The following is a 9,335-nucleotide window of genomic DNA, read 5'->3' as shown; positions in this document are numbered from 1 at the left end:
GAATGATCTGAATATTAGGGATGTGCAGAAGGAAAACATTTGATTCGGTATTCATTTCGCTGGGACCCAAATTTGTTGCATTTGTTTCATAGGGGGGAAAACCAATTCGTTGATTAGTTTTATTCGTTTCCGATTTCCCATTAAAGTCAATGGGGGAAGTATTTGCAGCCTATTTTTGGCTGCAGAATTGGAGTTTTCTTATCAATTCTGATGAAACTTCTGGAGAGCAATCATCAGAATGAGAAAAGAGCTCCAAGGTACTTAGACTGTGGCAAAGTGGCACCAAAGTGGCATGAATAGCCTAAGGCACTTTAAAGGGGCAAAGGGGTACCAGGAGTGACAAGAGTGCTTTAACAGAGGTGCAAAGCAGCAGCGAGAGTGTGAAAAACACACCACAGCTTCAAAAGAGAGCACCGATAACAGTTGCATGAACCCTCAAAGACAGCACGACAGGCAAAGTGGGAAGACAAATGGCATTGACATCCTACAGCACAATGAAGGGGGAACACAGCAAGCAGAAAGACTAGCACCAACACACTGAGCAACCATGATAGTGGCAAGAACACCACAAGGAGTTGAGTGAGTCTTCTGGTGTATGGCAGCAAGGCAGAGTGGCAGAAAGCTGATAGGGGCAAGACAGGCTGGCAGAGTGGAGGTAGTCTTGTCTGGTCCCTGTGGTTTTGATAGGGGCAAGACAGGCTGGCCCCGGGGAGAGTTCCCTTTCCTTTGAGCAGGAAAGGGCTCCCTAGAATGGGTTCGCCCCTAGAATGGGGTGTTTCTATTTGTGTCTAGTGAGCTCTTGCTGGTCTTTTAAAATCTGGTGGACGAAGCAGATATACAAACGAGAATTTTCAAGGCCAAGGCGGAGGAGGGATTTGGCCTCAGAGAGTTCCACTGTCACAGAAAAAGAATGAAACCTTCCTTATTCTACTTCATTAATTTGTCATAGGAGTGGGGTAAGTAAAGGTGTTGAGAGCAATGTTTTGGCAGCTCTGGAGATGTGCTTCGTGTTTAGGAATCGGGTCGGGCTTCGGTCGACCGATTCGTTTAAAAGTTTAGTTTTTCGCGTGTGGTTTTTTTTTTTTTTAACGAACGGAGTTAGTGCGCACTAACGAGGTTAGTGCGCCCAAGGTTCCGGTTAGTGCGCACTACCTAATGCTAGTGCGCACTACCAAAAATTGCAACTTTTAAGTAAAACGTATCAATTTTTAAGGAGTTCGTTAGCTAAATGTACGGTTCTGGGCTCCCACTGGTTCGCACCACCTGGAAAACAGCCAATGGGAATGTAGAATCAGTATTTTAACTCATCCGTAGGTAGTGCGCACTACCGGGGTTAGTGCGCCCAAGGTTCCGGTTAGTGCGCACTACCTAATGCTAGTGCGCACTACCAAAAATTGCAACTTTTAAGTAAAACGTATCAATTTTTAAGGAGTTCGTTAGCTAAATGTACGGTTCTGGGCTCCCACTGGTTCGCACCACCTGGAAAACAGCCAATGGGAATGTAGAATCAGTATTTTAACTCATCCGTAGTTTGTGCGCACTACCGCTGGGTAGTGCGCACTACCGCTGGGTGGTGCGCACAAACGCGGATTAGTGCGTGCTACCTTGAGCATGCTCTGTGAGGTCCCCAGAGGCCATTTTGCTTAAAATACATGCACTAATAATTATTTTCTTAGTACGTGCTGTCTGACTGAGACAGAGAGCACAAGCAGCAGCAGTAGTGACTGTGAGGACTAGTGACGTGAGCTGAGCAGTGTGCACAGTAAGAGAACGCATCATTAACTTCAACTTTACCACTGTAAGTGTATAATATAATAAATATATAAGATTTTGTTTTAGTTTTTATACAGTATTACTTTACTATTAGTTAGTTGGTTAAGTTAAATAGTTAATGCACTTTTTTTTTCGGTGAAGTAGCATAAAATAATATAAAAATAATATTAAATGAAGTTACTTACATTAGGGGAAATTAAAAGTTTAACACACAAAAGTACTTCATTTAATTTTATGCTAATTTAGTGAAAAAAAAGTTTAACAGAGATTGTCAGTGTCAGACAGCTCCCTCCCTGCATGAGAGGCTGGCTGGCTTCACAGACAGGGGGGGGGGGGGGGAGCTCAGCTGCCTGACCCTCACTCCTCCCCTCCCCCCATGTCCCTGCCACTGACTGAATAGTGTACTGTCACTGTGAGGGTGAGGGCTGAGACAGCTCCCTCCCTGCCTGCATTACGTAGTGAGAGGCTGGCTGGCTTCACAGACAGGAGGGTGGGGGGAGCTCAGCTGCCTGACCCTCACTCCTCCCCTCCCCCCATGTCCCCAGCCACTGAACTGAATAGTGTACTGTCACTGTGAGGGTGAGGGCTGAGACAGCTCCCATCCCTGCCTGCATTACGTAGTGAGAGGCTGGCTGGCTTCACAGACAGGGGGGGGGGGGGAGCTCAGCTGCCTGACCCTCACTCCTCCCCTCCCCCCATGTCCCAGCCACTGAACTGAATAGTGTACTGTCACTGTGAGGGTGAGGGCTGAGACAGCTCCCTCCCTGCCTGCATTACGTAGTGAGAGGCTGGCTGGCTTCACAGACAGGGGGGGGGGGGAGCTCAGCTGCCTGACCCTCACCCCCCCCCCTCCCCCCCCATGTCCCAGCCACTGAACTGAATAGTGTACTGTCACTGTGAGGGGGAGGGCTGAGACAGCTCCCCCCCTGCCTGCATTACGTAGTGGAGAGGCTGGCTGGCTTCACAGACAGGGGGGGGGGGAGCTCAGCTGCCTGACCCTCACTCCTCCCCTCCCCCCATGTCCCAGCCACTGAACTGAATAGTGTACTGTCACTGTGAGGGTGAGGGCTGAGGGCTGGTTTCACAGACAGGGGGGAGCTGCCTAAGCCCCTCCCTGCATTAGTGGTGTGAGCTTCTAAACAAACAGCTGTCCTATAGCACATACTTTTTTCATCTCCTTTTTTATTTTCTCATGGTAGGATGGAACGTGAAAGGGAGTCTGGTGGTGACAGGGGGAGGGAGTCTGACTCCTCCCCACCGTCCTCCTCCAAGGTGGCAGCAAGGTCCAGGAAGCCCCGCTTTACCCAGGCCGACGTGGACCTCCTGGCCCGGCTCATGCTCCTGGATGAGAGGAACCTATACACCCCCCCAGGCAGCAGGCCTAACCTGCAAAGGGAGACTGCTGCCTGGGCCTCTCTCCAGGAGGAGTTTTGCCGGCGGGCCTCCTACCCTCGTGAGGTGGAAGACCTCAAAAAGAAAGGTGAGAAATAATAATGTTGATCATATTATTCAATTATAAATTATGTATATTATTTTGTCATTGAAAATTAAATAGAGTATGATAGTAATACTAGCTACAGTAGCTACTAGTAGCATACAGTGAGTTATATAATTATAATGTAATAATTAACTACTATAAGTAATAAAAGTTATAATGTTAAGTAAATATATTTTAAAAAAACAGAATACTAGTAGCTAGCTACTAGCTAGCTAGCTACTAGTGTACCACCCTTACCCTATACTATACTAGTATTAATACTTAATAACTAGACTACAAAGGAAATAAAATTATCTGTGGTATATTATTGATATTTATATTTATCTTTTTGAAATGGTGGTATTTGGGATTTTTTTGAAAGCCACATTGAAATATAAATAAAATAGTATTTATGTATAACTAACTTTTGTATGTTGCATAAAAAATAATCTAGTAGGTCAAGGCAAAACATGGGCATGTTGTAAAATTAATCAATGTTATTCTTTTTCATGTATATTCCTCTAATTTTCAGGTCGCCATCTGCGATTGCACGAGGGTAGGTGGCTCGAGGAGGTCCGCCGAACCTTGCCCCGTTCCGTGCCTGGTAAGTTGTTTTCAGAATACTACACAAGAACAACACACATTACACAACTATTCAATTAATTGTAATGGAATTTGTGTTTAAAAATGTTTCTTTAATATAACAGTGAATGAATCATTGTGTCTGATCTCATTCTTGTTTTTAAAATTCTAACTGTTGTTCTCTGAATTTTGATTTGTCTTGTACAGAACCACACCCAGGCAGGGACGAGGCGGGGCTTCCTGGGCCTAGTCACCAGAGGAGGACGGAGTCAGCAACGTCGACAAGTAGTGGTCTGGGTAGGAAATAATATATCTTGGCACGGCCAGTACAGTAGTACTATATATTATCTGAGGCTGAAAAACAAAATCTTTTTTTTATATCAGTCAGTTATAGTGGCTGGGGATTGGGAATGGGGGGATGTGTGTATTTATTTATTTGTATATATTAAATGTCACTGAGTGGCTATGATAAACTAAAGAATTGAAGGTGAAAAAAAAGAAGAGGTTTGTAGTGTATCTCCTACCATCATATTCTGTGTAACCTGAGATTGACTATTATTTCTCCTTCCAATCCTTCAAATTATGTATTCTCTCTAATCTATGTTGATAGATTTGATATCCCTCCACTCTCCCCTCACTCCTTCTCCCCTGCAATGGACTCCTCATTTTTCTATAATCCTCAAGGTCAATAAACTAAATAAGGGGTAGATTATTTTATAAACTTGCTCACACGCATCCAGTAGTATTTGCTTTTTATTTGTCATATCTGACTATGTAATGTATGTATAATGTATAGTTCTGTGTCTCATGTTGAATTATTATTTTTTTTAATTTCTTTACAGGCCAAGAAAAGCCTGCGAATACTATTTCACAGCGGCCCACCACTGCCACCAGCACCAGCACCAGCACCAGCGCCAGTGCCAGTGCCAGCACCACCACCAGCACCACCACCAGCGCCAGCGCCAGTGCCAGCACCAGCACCAGCACTGCCGTACTTCCTCCAGGATCTCCTCCAACCTGTAAGTGCTGCTGTGCACAATATTCAAAGTTGGAGGAGATCCTGCAGGAAGTACGGCAGTTCAAGGCGAAATATGATGCCGACTACATGATGTTGCAGCAGAAGGTCGGAGAGCTGCAGGCCAGTGTCTGCAATGTGGAGAGGAGGTTGTTAGCCCTGGAGGAGGCCCCTCAGGAGCAGAGGGAAATGGCTTCTCCTCCTCATGAGATGCCTCATGAGGAGGAGGTGCCAGTTCCCTCTGCTTCAGAGCAGGTTTCTCCAGTGGCGGCACCCTCCTCTCCACATGAGCCTGACCCTGCTGCAACATCATGAAGTCAAGGCATCATATTTCGCCTTGACCTGGGCTGCTGGCCTGGTTTTTTTTTTTTTTTTTGTTTTAATGTGTTTACTCTCTGGTGGTGTGTGAAATATAAAATTTATATGTTAAAATAAATTTGTTGACACATTTTAAACGTTTGCTTGTTCTTTTTTATATATTAATTTATTAGTCATTTAACTAATAATAATTATTCCAAAATAATATAGTATGGTACTACTAAATTACAAAGAGCAGACATGTACGGATGTATGTCTATTAATCCAACACATTTCATTGTTTTAGTAGTAGTAACTAAGTTAGTCATACACTTCCATACAACATTCAGTCTGGCTGAATTAGCACAAGTTGTATACTTGTGAGCAGTAGCGCCAACGTCAAGGCTTCAACCGTGGCTACTGACCATTCACACATCTTTCAACCTGGCCAATACAATATTGTGCACTGTGTGCAGCACTCAAGCTACTGCAATGACTCACACGTCAATGCCAAAAATTGCTCCATGACCAAGATAGCCATTTGAAGCAAAAAATGTAATGCTTGTGATACTAAAGTAGGAGTAAGGAGAAGGACTAGGAGAAAGCAGACTCATGAACAAAAAATCCTTCAGAAATGTACAACTTCTGGGTGCTCAGTTTTCTCTTTTTATTACACTCAAGGGTGTCTGTATATATTTGGTTAATCAATATATTGTTACAGTAGGGTGGATATAACAGTAACAGTTTATATCCAACTAGTAGCTATAGCTAGCTACTAGTTGGATATAAACTGGATATCCAAGTAGTAGCTAGTACTTGGATATCCAGTAGCTAGTAGTAGCTAGCTAGTAGCTAGCTAGTAGCTAGCTACTACTAGTACAGCCACTAGCTACTTAGTTAGAGTATCAACCTCTCTGTGCACTGTAAGTGCAATTTAATATTGTATTGGCCTGAAATTCTTTCATACTTCATTCACACAATCATGCTGTCGGAGATGGACGCTGAGGCAGAAGAACCCAGCGAGGACTTGCCTGCCTCAGAGGTGGACACTGGGGGAAAGGAGCCTGGGAGTGAGAAGCCTGTGTTGGAGACGCAGCAGGACAGAGTGTTTATGTCTTGTGACTCCCAGACTGGCTTCTCCTGTGGGCCACAAGAGGCAGCAGCGGCAATGTTGTGGCCGCTGCTGCCTCTTGTGGCCGGGCGCCCCAGCAAGCGATGCGGGGAGCACAGCTGCATAGAGCCAAGCCTCTCTTCCACCCCTTGACCTTGGATCTCGGCCCTCGACAAGAGGCTCACTCCTCCCAGTCACAGGGAAAGTTCGGATACCCAAGCTGTGGAAAGTTTGTTTTGATAAAAACCAATTGCTCGACTAAGTCTGGAGACAAACGTGCACGGTGTGGACTCACTATGTTCCCTGTCATTGAAAATACTCTTTCACTTTGCACACTTGTTGGCGGGCAGGAAAGAAAGTGCTGTGCTAGTATTGCAAGATCAGGCCACATTGAAGCTTTCTGTGCCCAATATCTCAAGGGATCTGAGTCCATGCTCTGAATTGGCTCAGACAGAAAACTCTTAACATGCAGTTCTGAAACATTCTCCTGCAGGTAGGACTCAGTAGTAGTAACTCTTCTGCCAACAGCTGATGCGATTGCTTGTGACATGGCAGGCAGTTCATTAAATGTGGAATAACTCATATTTTGATGTGTTATGGAAGGGGTAGGGGAGCAGCTGATCATACTAGTACTTGAGCAGGATGGAGTTGGAGACTGAGAGGATGATACTAATTCTTTTTCATCGTTACCAGTGGAACAGACCCTGTTAGACATTATGTTTTCAACCATTTTAATCAACATTTTTTTCCAATGTGTAAGAGCATTGTTCTTGAGAGCAATACTGCCTTTCACACGTGGGTCACACATCGTGGCTAACATATAGCAATCCCTTTGCATGAGAGGTTTCAATCTTTTTTGAACTTGCTCTTTTAAGCATTTAACAAGCATTAACACTTCCTTAGAGAAATCTGGATGATGCAGAAATTCCTCTAATACCTCCTCCAGATAGTTTATTACAGGGATGACACCACCCAAAGTGGCATTAGCTGAGCTCAATGCATCAGTATATACTTTGAAAGGCTTGAGGACATGCACCATGTGTGCAATGTTTGTCCAGTCCTGACATCCAAGAGGATTTTCCAATCCAATTTCAGTTGCCATTACCAAATCATGAAGAGGTGTCTGCTGTTCAGACAACCTCTCCAACATAAGATAGGTGGAATTCCATCTGGTAGGCACATCCTGAAGAAGGTTGTGCAAAGGTGCGCCAACTGCTATTTGCCTCTTTCTGAGTTGCTTCCCACTTTTTACACTACGATTGAAATGCCCAGCTATTTTGCGACACTTTTCAATCAAACCGCTTCAGGAGTTGACTACTACAACTAGTAGTACCACCTTCCTTGCCACTAAGCCCCAAAGCATCCCTCACTATCAGATGCAGGGTATGTGCAAAGCATCGGATGCCGTTGAATCTACCATCAGCCAGAGCCTTAATAATATTGGAACCATTGTCAGTAATGAAAAATCCATTTAAGCATTCCATATCACTGCTTCTAAGGAGCCCATTCCATTTTTCCATCATCCCCTGAATTGCATGTAAGATATTTTCTGAAGTATGTCTCTTGTCTAGCACTTGAGCATGCAGTAAAGCCCAATGGTATCCTGGCGAAACCTTTTTGGAGCTGCTGCCACTGCCACTGCCAATGCTGCTAGTGCTTACAGGTATTAATGCCTCATCCAGCTGCCACCAATGTGCTGTTAGAGACAAATATGCATGCATTGCATTCATACTAGTCCAAACATCAGTGGTGAGATGGATGCTCCTCCCCTTTGCCCTTGCCATCATAATCTGCATTTCAGCACGACATTTTCTGTATAGGGAAGGAAGCACCTGACGGCTAAATGTACTTCTTGAAGGAAGTTTGTAGTAAGGGGCGAAATAATGGAGCATCCGCTTAAATCCCTCATTTTCTACAATCTGCAGTGGCTGATCATCCAAAGCAATCATTACAGCAATATGTCGTGTACCCACTTTAGACATTGCCTGCTTCCTGCTCTGTGACATTGCAGAAGAACACCACCCCATCTGCTCCATGGTAGCTTGCCGCTGCTGCTGGGGATGAGGAAGAGGAGACTGCTGCTTCTGCAGATGCACACAATCTGTATCTTCTTTAGTACTACTACTTTCCTTCTGTGGCTGCTTCCCTGTTGCTTTACTTGAAGCCTGGGCAAGCACGGTGGGACCAGCTTCTTCTGCAAGCAACAGTGCTCTATGTTCTCTTTCAAGGTGATATTTCATGTTGCTGTTAGTAAGATGTCCAATAATTCTTCCACGGCTCACCATCTTTTTACAATGGATACATTGTCCAAATCTCTGGTCAGCCACAACATGATAATGATTCCAAATCTTTGATGTCCTTGTACTGTTCCTTACTCTAGGCTGGATACTTGTCATTTTCATACTAGTAGTAGAAATAGTAGTAGTAGTAGTAGTAGTAGTAGTAGTCACAAGTGGATGTTCAAATGGTGTAGGGGACAGGGTACCAGCAATACTGCTGGCACTGGCAGTAGTTGTTTGTTTTGCAATCTGACTAACATTGTCATTGCTTCTGTTCTCCTCCTCCTCCTTCTCCTCAGAATGTTTACTAGCCAAAAACTCCTGATCCTCCTCCTCCTCCTCCTCCTCCTCCTCCTCCTCAATATCTGATTCATCATCATCATCCAATACTTTCTGTAGCACCATTCTTTCATCTAATCTTTTCACCTTTCCCTCAAATTTTGCTCGTTCCTTCCCTTGCAACAAGTTTCCTTGCACTTCTACATCCTCTTTCTTCTCAAAAAATCGCAGTTTTTTCCTAGGGACTGGCAGACAGCTCTTTCCAGTAGCACTATCACTACCAACACGTTTTTTTCCAGAGGGTACTGGTAGGGGCATTATGATCCTGTGGTCAAAGAAATATATAATAAATAGTACATTAAACAAGTTAATAAATTAGTTTGGTATTCATTTTTAAAACTTTATTGAGCTAATAGCATTAGCTAGCTAGCTAGCTATTGCTAAGGCTACCCCCAGACCACAGGACAAAGAAGGATATAGTGATTATTAGTCAGTGAGTGACACTGACAATTGATAATGTGA

The 9,335-nt window shown here is 44.2% G+C and overlaps 1 long non-coding RNA gene across 1 annotated transcript; it reads left to right on the top strand.

The window, feature by feature from the left end:
* Positions 1 to 3,806: 3,806 nt before the first annotated feature.
* LOC115086250 lies at positions 3,807 to 4,713 on the top strand. Its single transcript, XR_003855186.1, has 3 exons — positions 3,807 to 3,854; positions 4,040 to 4,129; positions 4,675 to 4,713. It is a non-coding gene; the product is annotated as an uncharacterized LOC115086250 (long non-coding RNA).
* Positions 4,714 to 9,335: the final 4,622 nt, after the last annotated feature.

Source organism: Rhinatrema bivittatum, chromosome 2, assembly GCF_901001135.1.
Source record: "Rhinatrema bivittatum chromosome 2, aRhiBiv1.1, whole genome shotgun sequence".
In the NCBI taxonomy this organism is placed as follows: domain Eukaryota; kingdom Metazoa; phylum Chordata; class Amphibia; order Gymnophiona; family Rhinatrematidae; genus Rhinatrema; species Rhinatrema bivittatum.
Note: the sequence above shows the minus strand (reverse complement) of the source record. Positions and strands in the feature narration are given on the sequence as shown.